Source organism: Suncus etruscus, chromosome 13, assembly GCF_024139225.1.
Source record: "Suncus etruscus isolate mSunEtr1 chromosome 13, mSunEtr1.pri.cur, whole genome shotgun sequence".
Lineage (NCBI taxonomy): Eukaryota > Metazoa > Chordata > Mammalia > Eulipotyphla > Soricidae > Suncus > Suncus etruscus.
Window position 1 is genome coordinate 16,190,001 of NC_064860.1, and position 19,578 is coordinate 16,209,578.

Here is a 19,578-nt window from a genome sequence, read left to right on the forward strand (position 1 = left end):
TAGAAGAAATCAATGAATTTTTTAGAGTCACACATCTTAAGATTGAATCTGGCAAAAAACAGTAAGGAAATTGAAACTGTAAACAAAAGCAAGTCCACATGGATTTCTAGTCAGTTCTTCCACCTCTGAAGAAGACTTATTACTTTGCTTTCTTTTTTTTTCTTTTTTTTCTTTTTTTTGGTTTTTGGGCCACACCAGGCGGTGCTCAGGGGTTACTCCTGGCTGTCTGCTCAGAAATAGCTCCTGGCGGGCACGGGGGACCTTATGGGACACAGGGATTCGAACCAACCACCTTTGGTCCTGGATCTGCTGCTTGCAAGGCAAACGCCGCTGTGCTATCTCTCCGGGCCCATTACTTTGCCTTCTTAAGCTCTTCCAGGATATTTAAGACAGAAATTTTACTAAACAGTTTATATGAAGCCAATATTATTACCATAATCCCAAAGGATGAGACTACTAAAAAATTACAGATCAACACCCCTAATAAATGTAATAAATGTACTTGCATGGATGTCAGCAAAATCTCAGTGAACTTACCTCAATAAATGAACAGAAAAAAATCACATATCAAGACCAAGTGGAATTTATCCTAATGATATATGAATAGATCAGTATATATGAATAAATTAATATAATATAATATCAACAAAAGGAAAAACATCATATGATACTTTTCTGGATGTAGAGAGAGATTTTGACCAGAATCAATACCTATTTATGATTAAAAAATAATAATTCAATAGCTGGGCCAGAGTGATAGTAAAATGGGTAGGGCATTTGCCTTGCACAGGCCAATCTGGGTTCAATTCCTGGCACCTAATATGGTCCTCCAAGCCCAAAAATGATGCTGAGAAGCTCTACATGTGGCCCCAAAACAAAACAAAACAAAGCTCTCAAAAAAGAGGGGACAGAAGGAATGTACCTTGAGAAAGACCATATACAACAAACCCGCAGTTAACATCAGACTCAATAGCAAAAAACTAGAAGCTTTTTTTTACTATTATTTTATTGAAACCATTGTGATTTACAAAGACCTCCATAGTTGGGTTTCAGACACACAATAAATCAAGGCCAATCTCACCATCAGTGTCGTCCTCTCTCCACTAATCTTCCCAGAGTGCATCCTATACCACCATCTTTTGCCCCCTGGTCTGCCAGTATAACAGGCCCATTTAAGTTTAGTTTGTTAAAGTTTAGGTATCTTGATTTTACTGTTGTTGCCTTTGGCTTGGATAGTTAGTTCTACCCATTTACTTAATTTTATTTTTAATAATAATATCTGAGATCAGTTGCAAGGCAACACTCACCGTCATTATTCAAACTAGTATTAAAAGTTCTAGTCACTGTAATGAGGCAAGGAAAAAAAATAAAATTCCAATTGGAAAGAAGAAATTAAACTATCCCTGTTTGCAGATGGCATGATGCTATACTATACTCAAGACTCCACCAAAAAAACCTTAGGAAAAAAACCTATACAGTAAAATGGCATGTTAAAAAACCAATACATAGGAGCGGGAAAAAAAACCCAATACATAAATATGTTGCATTTTTATATTCAAAATACTAATTTTTTTTTCTTTTTTGGCCACACACAGGTGATGTGGGTGTGGCCAGACCTCTTCCTGGCTCTGAGCTAAGGGATTACTTTTGGTGGGGCTCAGGATACCACAAAGGATGCTGGATATCAAACCTGATTGGCTGCACGCAAGACAAATTCCTGTCTGATATACAAGTCTCTTTGCCCCCTTACCCAGACATTCTTATATACTACTGCTACCTTAATTTTAAAAGCAGATTAACAAAAATGCCTCCTTTTTTGTTTTTGTTTTTTTTTGGGGGGGGGCACACACGTGTTGCTCAGGGGTTACTCCTGACTGTCTGCTCAGAAATAGCTCCTGGCAGGCACAGGGACCATATGGGACACCGGGATTCAAACCAACCACCTTTGGTTCTGGATCGGCTGCTTGCAAGGCAAACGCTGCTGTGCTATCTCTCCGGTCCCAAAAATGCCTCCTTTTTGAGAGAGAAGAAAAGTGTCTGCCATAGAGGGAGAAGGGGAGGGACTCCGGGTAAATTGGTGGTGGTGGGGGGAATAAATACTGGTGAAGGGACGTGCTTTGGAACATTGTATGAACCAAAACTCAAGCATCAAAAAGATACAACTTTTTAACCCTGCAATGATTCAATAAAAAAAATTTAAAAAAGCACATCAAAACCAAAAAAAAATGTCTTCTTCTTGATAAATAAGAATGATAAGCACTAAAGAAAAAGTAGGGGCTGGAGAGAGTACAGCAGATAAGGCATTTGGTTTGTACACATTCAACCTGGTTGGATCCCCAGCACCTCACATGGTCCCTCAATTCTGGCCAGGAGTGATCCCTGAGAGCAGAGCCTGGAGTAAGCCATGAGCACTGCCAGGCGTGGCCCAATCTGGCCACCCTCCAAAAAAGAAATAAAAAAAATAAAATAGATGTGTTCAAAGGAGGATTTACCAATTCATGCTGACAGAAGTCAGGAGTTCTCTGGCTGAAAAGGTACTAAGTTCCTGAAACTGGAGTGCTGGTTACATTGATATTATTTAGTGAACATTTAAATGCAAGGCACACCTGAAACTAGGCCCAGAAGCAGTTCCTAAAGCACACGTGGTTTGCTTTATTTCCTAACCTGATCATCTGTTCTGTCTTTAGGAAATGCAGGATTTGTGCAAGCTAAGAGCTAAGAATAAGAGGAAGCAAGAGGGAATGTCTTGGGCCCGGAGAGATAGCACAGCGGCGTTTGCTTTGCAAGCAGCCGATCCAGGACCAAAGGTGGTTGGTTCGAATCCCGGTGTCCCATATGGTCCCCCATGCCTGCCAGGAGCTATTTCTGAGCAGACAGCCAGGAGTAACCCCTGAGCACCGCCGGGTGTGGCCCAAAAACCAAAAAAAAAAAAAAAAAAAAAAAAGGGAATGTCTTGGAAAGAACGATTGAACACAAGAAGATCCTCCCAGGAAGTGCTAAGAGTGAGAGCTCTTTGAGAGAGTAATATGAAATGGAAACATTTTTATTATTTTTATTTTACTTTACCAAATACCGACTGGTGAAACTTAGGATCAATAGAGATTTACTGCACCCAATTCATCAAATTGCTATTAGTCACAATAGGAAGAAAGGCTTTATATGCTGCCTATTGTTATGGAAGCCTAAAATAACTCTTCGGTAGGCTGAGAACCACTCTGTTCTTGAAGTAGTTAAGATGATAAAAAAAATAATCAGAAAAAAGTTTTCACATAAATTAGCAAGGCCAATGAATAAACTGTTCTCTGTTTTCACTCAAGGCCTATCTGAGTCACAATGTTGCTTTCCAGGCTGAGTTACTGGAATGAATTTATACAAACAGGAAGAAGAATTTAATATATCTCGGAGGCTTCTCACTCCCTAACACTGAAAAATATGCAGCCTGAGCTCTGTGTGAAGATGCCAGAATATGCTGCAATATTCTGTGAACACAAAAACAATATGACTTGGAACTTTCAGGCCTATTGTCTCTCAATAAATACTACAAATGCATGAATCATTCGACCTGTGAATAAAAATGAATTTCTTTTCACATTACTTTTTCACTTTTGATGTCTAATGCTAGCCATAAACAGAACATAGCAGCGTTTGAGTCATAACTAGACTATTGCTATTAGGTACTGAGAGACCAATCTTCATCTCTTCATCCCACAAACAGGACAAAAACGTTAAGTATTTATACAAGCAATCTAGGACCAAAAATGAAACTCTCTTCCTATTTCCTTAATAGCATGGTTCTTTTTTTACTTATTTTTTAAGAATACAGTATGTACTAAATATAATATGCAAAATATACATGAATTGGCTATTCATTTTAGCAGTAAGACTTCCGGTCAACAACAAACTATTAGATTAAATATTAATTATTAAATTTGGTCCACACCTGAGGTGCTCAGGGATCACCCCTGTTGGTGTTCTGGGGAACATATCTGGTACCTAGGTACAAAGCACACTTGGCTGCATGCAAGGCAAGAGCTTTAAACCCCTGTACTATCCCTCCAGCCTTATACTCAAGAGTTTTAATATGTGGGGGTCTGTGTATAATCAAGAGTTTTTTTAATTTGGTTTCGTTTTGGGATCACATCTGGTGGCACTTAGGGATTACTCCTGGATCTATGTTCAGAAATAACTCCTGACAGGCTCAGGAAGCCATACGGTACTGGGGATGGAACCTGGGTCAGCTGCATACAAGGCAATCGCCCTACTACTCACTGTGCTATTGCTCCAGCCCCTCAAGGTTTTAACTGTATTCTTACAGTTGAAAGGTGAGGAGAAAAAGAATCCCATTGTGGGGCCAGAATGGTGGCGCAAGTGGTAGGATGTTTGCATTGCAGGCACTAACCTAGAACAGACCGTGCTTAGATTCCCCGGCTCCCCATATGGTCCCCCAAACCAGAAGCAATTTCTGAGAGTCACCAGGTGTGGTCCAAACAAGAAAAAAAATCCCATTGTACTTTATCTCCCACTTCGGTGAAAAAGTATGATCATTTTTAGCTCTAAATATACTTACTTTTCAGGGACATATACAGTTTACAGGACAATTAACTCCCTACTCAGAATAGCATTATCTAATGCCCCTTAAACTATCATGGTGGATCAACAACACAAGAATTACTGCAATTATATTTCTGTTGTTCTGTTGTTCTGACTGTGGGGAACAAGCTCTCCATCCTCTCTGACTATCTTTACCACTTTACATCTTATATCACTTTTTCTGTGTGTGTGTGTGTGTGTGTGTGTGTGTGTGTGTGTGTGTGTGTGTGTGTGTGTGTGTCACACCCAGCATTCAGGGGTTACTCATGACTCAGCACTCAGAAATCACCCCTGGTAGGCTCAGGGAACTATATGGGATGCTGGGATTTGAACCACCATCTGTCCTGGGTCAGTTGCATGCAAAACAAATACTGCTGTGCTATCTCTCCAGCCTCCTTATATCACCTTTTTATACCTGCTTTTTCTTTCAGCCCACATTATATGTTGCTGAATAGACCAAAGGGACATAGATCACATCACCCTGGACCTTACCATAAGATTAAAACATTGCCCCAAAATGAATATTTCAAACCATCTATTTATTTCTATTCATAGAAAACCAGTTCATCTCACCAATCTCATATCTCATCATCATAATACATAGTCAGTGAATGGACGGCCAGCTGCATTTACCATAGCGGAGAAAACAAGACAGAATCTGTCTATTTTGAAAGTTGCATGAGACAGTGGTACTAGCTGAAATGATCACTCCGAAACATTGGCTAATCTTCTAACCACTGACATTTGAATGAATTCATGGCACTCAAGAAAAAACCCCAACCCACAAAAAAAAAGGGGGGGGGACCGGTGAGGTGGCGCTAGAGGTAAGGTGTCTGCCTTGCAAGCGCTAGCCAAGGAAGGACTGAGGTTCGATCCCCCAACGTCCCATATGGTGTCCCCCCAAGCCAATGGCAATTTCTGAGCACTTAGCCAGGAGTAACCCCTGAGCATAAAATGGGTGTGGCGCCCCCCCCCAAAAAAAACCCTCAAACTTGGCTTGGGGATGTGGTTCAGTAGAAGAGTCGTAGTCTGGCATGTAGAAGGCCCTGGGTTCCACATAACAACAAAAATATATAATTTAATAATAATATAATCATATAATAATCATTCTTATAATTATTATAACATAAAAATCTATTATTATAAACAACAGCAGTGACTGACCTAAAATCCTACTAGGAGAATTTAAGAAGAGGTACAAAGACTTGATTAGAGTTGGTGTCCGGGGTGTGGGGTGGTGATAAAAGTCACACCTGGTTGTGCTCAGGAGTCACTCTTGCTGTGTTTGGGAAACCATAAATGGCATCAAGGATCTAGTCTGGGTCAGTAGCATACAAGGTAAGTGCCTTAACCCCTATACTGTATCTCTGGCCCCAGTTATAAATATATTTTTTTTTTCCTTTGATTTTGGGTCCAGACTCTAGCTGTGCTCAGGGCTTATTCTGGGCTCTCTACTCAGAGATCACATCAGTGGGGCTGGGAGTTGCTGGGGGTGGGGGAAGTGTTAAGCCCAGGTTGGCCAAGTAAAAGGTAAGAGCCCTAAATTGCTGTACTGTCTTTCCAGTACTTCAGTTGGAAAGATTTGTTGGTTGCTGTGACAAATACATTCTTCTCATTTGAATCCCAGTGTTGCTGATCCTTATATTTGCATGGGAAGCAGGGAGATGGGCCTCAAATGCTTTGAGGAGAGATTAAATAAGATCTTTCTCATAAAGAGATATTGAGAGCAAGTTAGCCATTAAAATCCATCATAACAAACTACACACACACACACACACACACACACACACACACACACACACACCAAGCAATGCATAATGAATACAATTCTCCAATTACAGACCTGTTTCTTGCTTTATTCTTACTGTATTTCTCATTTACTTAGAAAAAGTGCTGTAGTCTTTAAAATTTTGCAGGTTACCAAAGAATAACCTGGTCAACAGGACTCCACTTTTCCAGAAAGCTGCTTCTTTTTTTGTTTTTATTTGGGGGGGGGGGTTCCACACCCGGCAGCGCTTAGGGGTTACTCCCATTCTACGCTCAGAAATCACTCCTGGCAGGCTCGGGGGGACCATATAGGATGCCAGGATTCGAACCACCATCCTTCTGCATGCAAGGCAAACACCCCACCTCATTCTATTTCTCTGGCCCCAGGAAGATGCTTCTATTAACAGAAACTCTCCTTTATTTGCTGTCGGTGATCTCTCTCATCTCTGATTTTCTCACACTGACGAGGATACTGTATGTAATGGCTCTTCCTAAAAAACTCTTCCTTAGCAATAGTTTCCCCAGCTTTCTTTTACTAGTTCAATTTCTCAAATTCATGATTTTGTTTTTAATGTCAAGACAAGAAATTCAATTGTCTCAAGCCCTTTCCCTAGAGCATAAGTTCCACTAGTTCAGAAAACTAGTAACTTGTAACATGTTTCTCAAATTGCTGTCTTCAGTGGTGGGCGAGATAGTACAGCAGGTAGGGTGCTTGCTTGCATGAGGCCAGTGCTTTTCAAATAGTGGGGTGCGCCCCCCCCCAGGAGGTGCTCAAGGCTCTGTAAAGGGGAGTGCATTTGACCTTGGCAAACACTGTCATAACAAGCTAAGCCCCGTGTTTATGTCTCTGTATGTCTCTGGAGCTGAGAGTTGGTGTGTCCTGCTTCAAACCCCGCTTCGAAAAGCTATGCCTTGCAAAACGTGCTCATTGTAGCCATGAATCCAGACATCACCTCTGATTAGAAAATCAGCTCAAATTATTTTACATATTTTTGTTTTGCAGGTTAAAGTTTTTTTAAATAAAGATACTATTTACAGTCACACAGGGGGCATAGAGGCATGATAGAAAATAACTGATAAGCACTGCATGAGGCCGATCTGTTTGATCCACAGCATCCCATATGGTCCAGGAGTAATTCTTTTTTTTTTTTTTTTTTTTTTTTTTAGGAGTAATTCTTGAGTGCATAAGCTGGAGTAACCCCTGAACTTTGTCAGGTGTGGCCCCAAACCCTCACCTCTCAAGAAAATTGCTGCCTTCCATAGTCCAGAATAATTCCAAGAGCATTACTGACTTTCATAGAGTAACATAAAAGTGAATCATCTGAATTGGGTGGAGAGAGTACTTTTTTTTTTTTAGTTATTTCAGAGTGTTCATTGATATTAAAGAACATGTAAAGCAGCTGCTTTACATGCAATTAACTGGTTTACTAATTAAGTTAGTAACTCCGCTTGTTTTCTTTGGTCTCTAAAAGAGGTTGCTTCCACAGAAAGACTAAAATCATTCTAAAATTCAATTTAAAAAAAATGTGTATCCTATCACCAAACTAAATACTGGCATCCATAATGAAAAAGTATGCTATTGCATTTTCTCAGCTGAAGTACAGATAGTGTAGAATGAATTTCAATATTGAATTTTTTTTTTTGGCTTTTGGAACTTCAGGGATTACTTATGGATCTATGCTCAGAGATCACTTCTGATGATGCTCAGAAAACCATATATGGCATAGAGAAAGAGCCCAGGTTAGCTGTATGCAAGGCAAGCATTCTTCCCACTATATTATCTCTCTAGAACTTCAATATTAAATTTTACTTGGATCATATTTTTTACGGCTTTTTTATTTTTTTATTTTTTTAATTATGAGAACAAAGATGCAAAGAAAGAGGACAAGGTAAAGTTACAGTGGAAAGACAATCACTCATAACATAATTCTCAGAAAAAGTCCCCTTGTTGATATCTTAACTTTGAACTTTCAGCCAAAGAACATTAAGATAAATAAAATAGAATGGGAATGCGCTCTGGGAGGAGGGCAGGCTGTTCTAGCACTGGTTTATGTTGGGACAGTCAGTGGAAATTTTTTCTCTTTGTTTTCATATTGATAGTATTGTGTGCATATATTCTATATATCCATAATATCCATCTTTTATTGGGATCTTGATACTGCCCTACAAAGCTCATGTCTAATATTTTACTGCCTCAGTCCCAACCCTTACTTCCCCCCATCCTCCCATGTAGGTGCAGCTAATGACATGAAGTTCACCACATAGAGTGATAAGTGCAGTTAGAGAAATAACTACACTGAAAACTATCATAACAATGTGAATGAATGAGGGAAAAAGAAAGACTGTCTCGAGTATAGGTGTGGGTGGGGTGGGGAGTAGGTAGATCTGGGAAATTGATGGTGGGAATCCTGCACTGGTGAAGGGGGGTGTTCTTTACATGACTGTAATACAACTACAATTATATTTATAATCACGGTGTTTAAATAAAGATAATTTAAAAAAAGATAAATAAAACAGAATCCATGTACAATTACTTTGTCCCTCAAGTCACCAGATTGTAACACATTATAATATTTCTTAACAGCACACAAGGCAATCTAAAGCCATAAAACTTACGTAACTCTTTAAACATTAGAGGCATAGTATTTTTTACATTTCCATGTACATGCATATTAGCTTAAGTTAACCTCAAATTTTAAGTGTTTTTTTTTTTTTTTTTTAAGGATTAGAGTCAAAGGAGCACAGTAAAAACGGTGTTAGAGTGGCAATTGTTGTTTGCATAGGCCCACCAAAATATGAGGGGCATGGAAAGGAATAACCTTGGCCTAAATACAAAGAGACCCTACCCCTGAAGTTTGCTGGTATAAGACCAACTCTAGGCTCCAGGCAAGCTAGATCGTCCAATCCAAGACATTGTCCGTAGTGCCAACACACTTTTATTTTTCACACAGTCTCTGTTGTTGGTATCATGTTTCTGTATTAAAGATCCTGGAATCTGCATATCCTACAGGGAAGTCAGGATGTGGAGTGTCCTCTCGTTTCACCTCACAATTAAAGGGCAATGCAGGGAGCCCTGTCCTGTAAGCAAGTCGTTGTTGTTAAGTCTTCTCAGTGTTAAGGGAAGTCTCTTTTGAGCAGGTCGATGTCTGAGCAGTGGTAGGGTCTTCCGTGGTAGAGGATTGCTTCCAGGTGATGTTATAGACAAAACTGGATGTTTCGTGGATGGCTTCCCTGGTTCAGGGGTGAATGGAAAATGCCCTTTCTTCTGAGGCCTGTGCCAGGTCATTATGTCAATGTTCAGGGTGTAAGGTCCCTTTGCACTACAAGATTTGTGTGTTCCAATCTCTATTAGATAGGATCTTATTTGTATGTAAAGTATTTTCCCATTTTAATGTGCCTATGCAAAAAAGGAGCAATGCCAAGTGGCGTTATTGGCGCATATGGGGGCCGTAAGAACAAGTCCAACAATCACCATGACATGATTCAATCATAAGCATTAAGCTGGGGGACTCTTTCACCAAAATTCCTTGTTGAACAGCTCATAAAGAGAAGATAAAAAGTGGTTAGAATCATCACTGTATAAGAGAACATTTAGTAAGACTTACAGCTGTCAGAGAAAAAACACAAAATATTCTAAAGAAATAGGTGTCCATTTTATGTCTCTTGAAACAGTTTGGGGTTGTTACACACAATGCACGGCTTTGGTCTGTGATTAGGATTGAGCAGTACTGAAGATAAAAAGAGTAATGTGAAAAAAAAAAAAAAAAAAAAAAAAAAAAAAAAAAAAAAAGAGTAATGTGGGTTAGTGATGTTTGGGGGGGTAAAAGAGTTAAGGAGTAAAAATGAGTAAAAAAAAAAATACTCTTTTTTTTTTCTTTCGGTTTTTGGGTCACACCCGGCGGTGCTCAGGGGTTACTCCTGGCTGTCTGCTCAGAAATAGCTCCTGGCAGGTACAGGGGACCATATGGGACACCGGGATTCGAACCAACCACCTTTGGTCCTGGATCGGCTGCTTGCAAGGCAAACGCCGCTGTACTATCTCTCCGGGCCCGGATAAGGAATACTCTTAATACATGCAGTGCGCGCGTGGGTGCTAGCCCCCGCGCGGTTTTCCATATGTAGACTGGTCAGAAATTGCCAGTAACAAACTTAGTGCAACCGAGCAAATCTCAGCACACCCCAAGTTAGGACCCATCATTTCTGGCCTCCTGGGCTGGAACCCCAGAAGGCCTGGAGGCCGGGGGCAGAAGAGGGGAAGGCTGGGGGCCTATCAAGGCTCCCAGCGCACCCATGTTAGGGAGAAGGCCTTCCACATGGGGTCTCCCCAAACCCCATGCCGGCTAGATCTAGCCTCCAGCTCAAGAGAGGATCGATAGAGCTGCTTTTTTATTTTTTAACCACAGTAATTCTGTCCATTGACAGTTGTTTCATTGAGTTCCAGCTTTGAAATTAAAGATCTAAAATAGTTAATAGAGAAACCAAGGACTTCTTATGTTTTAAAGCAAAAGCATTTGTTGCAGTTATCAGAGATTTACTAAGTGCTTCATTAAAAAAGACAATAGTGCCTAAATAATGAGTATTCTGATACCATTTCTGAAACCGTCTCATTCTTTCTGCCTTTTACCTTTTCATTTTTCTAATACTGAAGTAAGTTTAATGAAGTTAGCTTAAATGTCTAAGATGATCAGTCTAAAGGGTTGTTTTATTTTTTTATTATGACGATGAATAGCCTTGAAGAAATCTATAACCTCGTGTTTTTTTCATATTATAATGAAGAAATTCACATGGTAATTGTTTTTATTAGGCACAAAAATAAGCTGTCTTATGCACAGCTTTACCAGCCAAAATAATTCTCTTATAAAAAGTTTATCTGAAAAATCACCTATTTAAAAGCTTTCCAAGTAAGATCAAAACACTACTGTTGAAAAAAACCTTACTAAATTAATTTTTCTACCACTGTTGTAACTTGTTCCCAAATTATTTTCTTTAAAGATCTGAAGCCAGAGCAGGTAGGGTGCTTGCCTTGCCCATGGCCATCCCAGCATCCTATATGGTCCCCTAAGTACTGTCGGAATGGTCCCTGAGCACAGAGCCAGGAGTAAGCCCTGAGTACCACTGAATGTTGGCCAAAAACAATCTTTTTTTTGGGGGGGGGAGTTCTCAGGAGTTTTGGGGGGTTCTCAGGAAGTACTCCTGGCTCTTTGTGCTCAGACATTACTCCTGGCAGAAATGCAGAGATCGAACCTAGGCCATTTGCATGTAAGGCAAACACCCTACCTGGTGTACTATCACTCTGCCCCTAAAACAAAAACAATTTTAAAAAGATTTATATAGGGCCAGAGAGATTGTACAAGGTTTAAGGCACATGCTTTGAATACAGAGAACCAAGTTCAATCTCCAGCACCACACAGTCAAGCAAGGCCTCTTGGTTTCCCTAGAGGTCCTGAGCACAGTAGGGTGTCCTGGGTAATTCATGGCACCAAAATGCAAGCAATACCACATCCTTTGACCCTCATACTGAACCATCTATCCAGTTGCCAGAGAATTGCTGGCAGGGGTCCATGGGTCCTCTTGCACCCCCAAATTTGTGTTTAGACATTATTTGTATAGCAACAGTGATAAGGTATAATGCCTCAGATAGAATAATAATAGCGAAAGATTAGGGAATACCTGTATTGCATTTACCTTGAATTGTATTTACCTTGAATACTGATTAGTTCAACTTTAAAAATATGTTACCTAGGGCCAGAAAGATAGTATAAAAGTTAGGGTTGCTTGCCTTGCATGAGGCGACCAATTCTGATTCATTCTGTGGCATCTCATATGGTCCCCCAAGCACTGCCAGGAGTGATTCCTGAGTGTAAAACCAGGAGTAAGCCCTGGGCACTGTTAGGCATGGTCCAACCTCCCCCAATAAATAAATAAATAATAAAATAAAGTATAGAAACAGAGGCCACAGAGATAGTACAATAGGTAGGGCACTTGCTTTGCAATGTAGCTAATCAAGGTTTGGTTCTCAGCAGTTGAACCCCACTAGATTTGGTCACAGAACAGAAGGCTCTGTGTATGCAGGATGTGGCTTTCAAAAAAGTAAAAATGGGGGCCGGGCGGTGGCGCTGGAGGTAAGGTGCCTGCTTTGCCTGCGCTAGCCTAGGACGGACCGCGGTTCGATCCCCCGGCGTCCCATATGGTCCCCCAAGAAGCCAGGAGCAACTTCTGAGCGCATAGCCAGGAGTAACCCCTGAGCGTCACAGGGTGTGGCCCAAAAACCAAAAAAAAAAAAAAAGTAAAAATGGTAGTCACCATTATGCTCTTCAGATTTTTTTCTACTTGAGAAGAGTTTAAGTTTAAAGTACTAATTTGAGGATAAAGCAATAATACAGTGGGTAGGGCATTTGCCTTGGACATAGCTGACCCTAGTTCAATCCTCAACATGCCATATGGTCTCTGGGCACCATCAGGAATAATTTCTGAGAGCAGAGCCAGGAGTAAATCCTGAGCACTCCTGGGTATGGCCCAGAATCAAACAAACAAAAAGTACCAATTAGAATAGGATTATCTGATAGTTTGTTTTTGTTTTTTGATTTTTTTGTTTTTCAGCCACACCTGGTGATTCCTGGCCTTGCGCTCAAAAATCGCTTCTGGGTTGGGGGACCATACAGGACTCCAGGGGATCGAATCTCGGTCCGTCCTAGTCTAGCGCATGCAAGGCAGACAGACGCCTTACTGTTTGTGCCACTGCTCTGGCTCCGATCTGACAGGTTTTTCAAACTTCCATCAACCCAGAAATCATTTTATTGACCAACATTTGTTAGATGTTTATGTTCTTATAGCAATTGCTTATCACTCGTTCTCACCCTTGCTCTCTTAGTAGTAAATTCTTGTTTTCCAGGTAGTAATTTCAGAACGCCACCATAATTTCCAAGGATGCCATTAAAGAAAAGTTAATAAATTTTCCTATACATGAATGTACATGGAATCTATCATGCTGAGTGAAATAAGTCAGAGGGAGGGAGAGAGAGAGAGAGAGAGAGAGAGAGAGAGAGAGAGAGAGAGAGAGAGAGAGAGAGAGAGAGAGAGAGAGAGACGCAAAATAGTCTCACTCATCTATGGGTTTTAAGAAAAATAAAAGTCATTTTTGCAACAATCCTCAGAGACAATGAGAGGAGGGCTGGAACTTCCAGCTCACTTTATGAAGCTCACCATAAAGAGTGGTGAGTGCAGTTATAGAAATAACTACACAGAGAACTACCATAAGCATGTGAATGAATGAGGGAATTGGAAAGCCTGTCTGGAGTACAGGTGGGGGTGGGGTGGGATGGAGGGAGATTTGGGACATTGGTGGTGGGAATGTTGCACTAGTGAAGGGGGTGTTCTTTACATGACTGAAACCTAATCACAATCATATATGTAATCAAGATGTTTAAATAAAGGAAAACAAAACAAAAAAAAAAAAAAAGAAAAGTTAATAGCTCAGATCTTACTACTGGCTCTGTGGTCAGAGGCCACTACCAGGACCATATGCAGTGCCAGAATGGAACCTGGGTCACTTGCATACAAGGCAAAAACCATGCCCACTGTACTATCTCTCTGGCCCAATAGAAATTAATTTTTTTCATTGGCTACTCTTGGATTACCTATAGAAATTCATATTTCCAATGTTAATTAAACATTTTACACATTTTGAGGGGGGAGGGTTTGGGTCTCACCCGACAGTGCTCAGGGGTTACTCCTGGCTCTATGCTCAGAAATTGCTCCTGGCAGGCTCAGGGGACCATATGGGATGCTGGGAATCGAACCACCGTCCTTCTGAATGCAAGGCAAATGCCCTACCTCCATGCTATCCCTCCAACCCCTAATTAAACATTTTGATAGTTTGGAAAGACATAATGTTTATTCATGGCGGAAGTGTACTATTTTACAGTTCAAGGACAAGGAGTCCACACTTCATGGTGCTTCCCTATAGTACTTAGCCAGGTATACAGGAATGAAACCTCGGGGTTCAGCATATACACTCCAGCCCTCTGGACCACCTTCCTAGCCTAATCATTTCACAATTTGACGAAACTTAAAAACAACTATAATTGGGGCAGGAGCGGTGGTGCAAATGGTAAGGCAACAGTGAGAAATCTCCATCAGGCAAGATCTCTACTTTTAGCTTTGCCTAGAATATCCTATAATAAAATTTCTTTAGGAAGGCAGTGTCAATATTATCAAACTCATATAAAATCTAGAGATAAGCAAATAAAACTGAATAAATTCTATGTATACAATGAATGAATAATTAGGATATAACATGTAAATACCAGGGCCGTTTTCCAAATGCTTTACATATATGCTTTAATTTAATCCTGTGGCAAGCCTATAAGAGATAGACTATTATAAAACTCATTTTTCAGATGAAAAAACTGAGTCCCTTCTATAAGTTTACATTTACTTACTTAAAGTAGCCAAGCAAATAAACTGTATTGCCAGAATTTAAACCCAGGTACAGGGGCCCAGAGCTGCCTTTTTTTTTTTTTTTTGGAGAGGTTGGGGGTGGGACACGAGCTTACTACAGATTCTATGCTTAAGAATCTCTCCTGGTGGCATTCAAGGAACACAAGTGAACTGCGACAGCTACATGCAAGGCAAATGCCTTCTTCACTGTACTATATTTCTGGCCCCAGATTTGTTCCTAACCACTACACATTTATGAATTAACAGTATCGTGTCATTGCCAGAGAAGCAAATCTACCGATAAAGTACATATTTTAAAACTGGAGAAGTAACTAGCAATTCTCTCTACTGCTTAATAGCTAACTGGGTTCCATACATTAAAAAGAATATGAATGAAAAGAAACAAATCACAAGATAAGCCAACAACACAATCAGAATAGCAAACGTACCTTCAAAGATTTTTTTTCATCTAGAGAAGAAAAGAATCCATGAAACCTAATAAGTAATTTCACATACTTGGAAATCCAAGTGTATGTAGAAGAAACAAAACATGATCCACTGAAGAAATGACTTTAGTAGAAATAGAAAGAAATTTTCACCGGTATTGTCCAAATATCTTACCGCCAAATATCAAATACCTCTGAAATTGTGAAATAATCTTCCCTCCAGATAAAAAAAATACAAGTGCACAAAATTTGGCACAAAATGACCAAGGTTTAATAAACCTATGTTTAAAGGACATGCCTCTCCCTTGGAGTCATGTATCCCAGATTGAAATGGAAAGAATTTAAGTCTAAAGTGAGTCTATTTATTACTCATTATAACTCATTATAAAATCCTATGAGCTAAAAAAAAAAAAAAACCAACTAATCAAACAAATAAAAATCCAAACCCATTTAGTCCTATGCTTTGTGTCCTCTGCATGCCATTGGGATAAATACAACAAAGTTGGAGTTTTAAGTAGGAATGACAGAAGAAAAAAAAAGTGGTTCAAGGGCCAATGGAAAGAGACTATGAAGAAGCTCAGAGGTGGTAGGGCCTGCTGTCTGATTCTGAAATCATACTGAAGTTTGAAGAGAAAAAAGTAGATAATAGTCAATATATAATATTTAATCTTCAAATAAAAAATTTTTACTTGATTTATTTTGGGGTAGGGACTCCCAAATAGTACTTAGAGGATTGGGGACACTTGTGCTGAGTCTTTGACAAAACTAGGCCTGATGTTTGCTACCCACTTTGCTTTAAAATAGTATCTATAGGGACACAGATAGCACAATATGAAGAGAGTTGCTCTGCACAGGGCTGACCTGTGTTTGATTCCCCCACCCCCACCCCAACATTCTCTAAAGTTTTCCATCACCACCAGAGTAATTCCTGAGCCCAGAGCCAGGAGTAACCCCTGAGCATCAACAGGCATGACACAAAAACAAAAACAAAACAAAACACTCTTTTTTTGTTTTGTTTTGTTTTTTGGGTTTTCGGCCACAACCAGTGACACTTAGGAGTTACTCCTCGCTATGTGCTCAGAAATCACTCCTGGCTTGGGGGACCATATAGGACACCAGGGGATCGAACCGCAGTCCGTCCTAAGCTAGCAGGCGTAAGGCAGATGACTTACCGCTTTGCTCCACCACTCCGGCCCACAAAACACTCTTAAATTCTCCCTTTCCATTCATTATTCCTGGTTAACTGTTAAAAATTGCAGTCCAAGAAAATCAAAATATTCTAATTCACTGCCATGCATTTAACTTGATATTCTGTTTCTAAACCATGCACAAAGACTTTCTGTGTTCTAAGACTCGCATATAACTAAAAGGCTTTACAGATGGTGAAATAGGGGTTGGTGATGAGGCCCAATGGACAAAGCACATACCTCACATGTGAGGCCTTGGGTTCCATCTGGTAGCCCAGGTCCTAAACCCCAAATGTGGTCCCCACACCACCAACAAAAGATGGTAAAATTAATATAAATAACTGTGCTACTAAAAATAATTCCCATAAGTATAAAACATACTATCTGCAAGAAAACAAAGCCATCCTTCCTATCAATTGCTTTGGGGGGTGAGGGCAAAGTAGGCTCAGAATTCAACTTTTTTGTTTATATTTATGGGCTTACACACCTTGCAATGATCAGGTTTTACTCCTGGATGTGCACTCAGGAATCACTTCTGAAGTGTAGGGGACCATATGGATGCTAGGTATAGAACCAGAGTTTGCCTGGTACAAAGCAAACATCCTACCCATCCTGTACTATCACTCTGGCCCCTCACAATTCTTCACTAAAAAAGCTAAGGTTACAATCTGGAGATAAACTCAAGTGGTAGAACATTTGGGGGGTATGGCTCTAGGGGTCCTCAGCAACCCAAAGAGTAGTCTTTGAATTCCATGCTAGTGTAGGGCTTTCCTTCTTTTTTTATTTTTTTTTATTTTCTTTTTTGTGTTTCTGAGCACCTACGAGGTGGTGCTCAAGACTTTGTCCTGACTCTACACTCAGGGATCACTCTGGCAGTTCTCAGGGGATGCCAGAATCAAATCCTGATCCGCTTCGTGCAAGACAAATGCTCTGTCTGCTGTTCTATCTCTCAGCCTAGTGTCACCTTTTCATCCACAAACAAATGCTTGCTTGGCCCATGAAGGATAAGCCTCTGAACTCCAAGTTCAAGTTGTCCCAAGCATGTGGCTCAGACAACCAAGTACTCTGGCTTCAAGACCAGCAGCCCTGTTGGTGCCAGCTGGACACACATTGATGCGTAGGGGAAAAGTCAAACAGTAATATGACACACTTGAAAATGTCCTGTTTCGCTCTGAAACGACTTAAAGAGTCAGAGAACCGAAAGCATGAGTTTACTCAGTCTTGGGCCTTAATTCACACCCAGAAGTGTCACATTGCTGAAATTACAGCTGTACTGGCAGAATGTGCCACAAGTACCACGTCCTACCCTAAGACTAGCCTCCAGTTCCCGGCACAAGATGTTCTACTACAGAACAAACACTCTGGATGTCAGCACACAAGCCCACAGAAATCCAGGACCCAGAATCTGATTTTTCTCCTCGGTGCTACTGTAGCAGGGAACACATACATGAGAGATTTGTTACAGCAACGTAAGCGAGATCACATTTTCAGCAGATCAGGGCCTGACCTCTGCTACGGAAAGGCAGGATAAAATATAAGATCAACTAGCTACATTATTGCATGCCTCATCTCGCACAGAGAGACGGTATCATTATTAGACAGTCTAAAAGACAAGCAAACAACTTCAACCCTATTATTTCAAGTATTACTAGAAAAGAAAAGAGGGCTGGGAGATAAGATAGATGGCTTACAGGGCCTGAGCACGTGGTTTGCATGCAGAAGCCTATGTTTGATCCTTGGAACCATAAGTGGAACCCCCATCACCACCAGGGGTCATGCTTGAGAAATGTCAGGAAGCGTTCCTGGGCAGCTGGAGTGCCCCCAAATCCAGCTCCCCCCATAAAAAAAAAAAAAAACAGGGGGGGGGCGGGAAGAAGAGTATGAATACAAAGCACACAAAACTGAGACTTGGGGGAGAAAGGAAAGGAGGGGAGACTAAACTAGAAAGGAGCAGAAGAAAGCTCAGAGGCAAGAGTTGTCAGAGGCAATGATGGAGGATGAGACGAGTTGACTGTTGACTGAACCAGCTGCAAAAAAGGGGAGCAGCATGAGATGGGCCCCCCCCTTCCTCCAAGGTTCTCCTAGGCTGGCCAAGCTTGGTCCCCAGCTAGGGTGCAGAGTTGCGACCCAGCCCAGCTCCCCCTCAAAAAATCTGGGCCTGCCACTTCAAAGGGACCCAAGCAAGACCACCCCAGGGCCAGATCTGCAATTTTTACAGAGGCTAAACCAGGACCACCTAATGCTCTGAGACTACGACTTTACAGAGGCCCCCCCAATAGCATAAAGAGGCAGCTCAGGGTTCCCTGGACGCCTCTGGGTGAGACCCCCAAAAAGTCCTAGACTATGTTCGCTGGAGCATGCGGTGGGTCGAGCCCAACCTCTGCAGGGGCAACCCCAAGACAGCTCCCCTCTTGCTGCAGGGCCCAAGGGGGGCTGTCCCGGAGCGCTAAGTCTGAAGATTTTGCAGCAAAGAGGGGCAGAGCGGGGCTTGAGGGGTCCGGCTCCCAGGCCCTTTTGCACCCTCAGCGAGGCCGGGGAGGAGAGGGGAGCATGCACGGTCGCCCCGGCCCGCCTTTGCACGAGGCCTGACTCCGGGGTGCCACGTTTGGGGGGGGGGTCCTGTCTAGCGATGGAATCGGAGCGACTGTCATTTGGGGAGGTCCCCTGCGCCCTGCGCCCTGCACCCCGCGTCCCGTGGCCCTTACCGCCGCTCGGCTGCAGAGGACGAGGCGGCCACGCGCGCGGGGCGGTCCTTTGGCGCCCGATCCCCAGTGCACCGAGTCAAAGAGAGGCTCCGGGGCCGCCGGCTCAAGCCAGGCGCGCGCCCTCCAAGCGCCTTCCGGAGCAGCAGAGCCGGGGGTGTCCCACGCACCCAGCCCCGGCGCGGCGTCGCAACCCGGATCGTCCGTCCCGGGTCCGCCCTAGTTTAGAGCCCCGACGCGGCCCCGCTCAGCTCCCGGGTGCTCGCTTTTGGGGGCGGAGCAGCACGGCGAGACGCGATTGGTCCGTTCCCGGGTGATGTCAGGCGTTTCTTCGCGCCGATTGGTCCAGCCGCGGTGCGTGCCGCGAGTAAACAAACCCCGCCCCCTGAGGCTTCCCGCGGAGGCTCCGGGAAGGGGCCCGCGTGGGGAAGGGGCGACTGCGGGCGT

General features: G+C 42.1%; 1 protein-coding gene across 4 annotated transcripts in view; it reads right to left on the reverse strand.

Moving 5' to 3' along the window:
- TFDP2 (transcription factor Dp-2) overlaps positions 1–19,353 on the reverse strand; it is a 161,630-nt gene extending 142,277 nt beyond the window's left edge. For all 4 annotated transcript variants that reach the window (XM_049785344.1, XM_049785343.1, XM_049785342.1 and 1 more), the window contains exon 1: positions 19,135–19,353. The gene's annotated coding sequence lies outside the window, so the exon portion shown is untranslated. The remainder of the gene's footprint in view (positions 1–19,134) is intronic.
- Between the last annotated feature and the right edge of the window lie 225 nt (positions 19,354–19,578).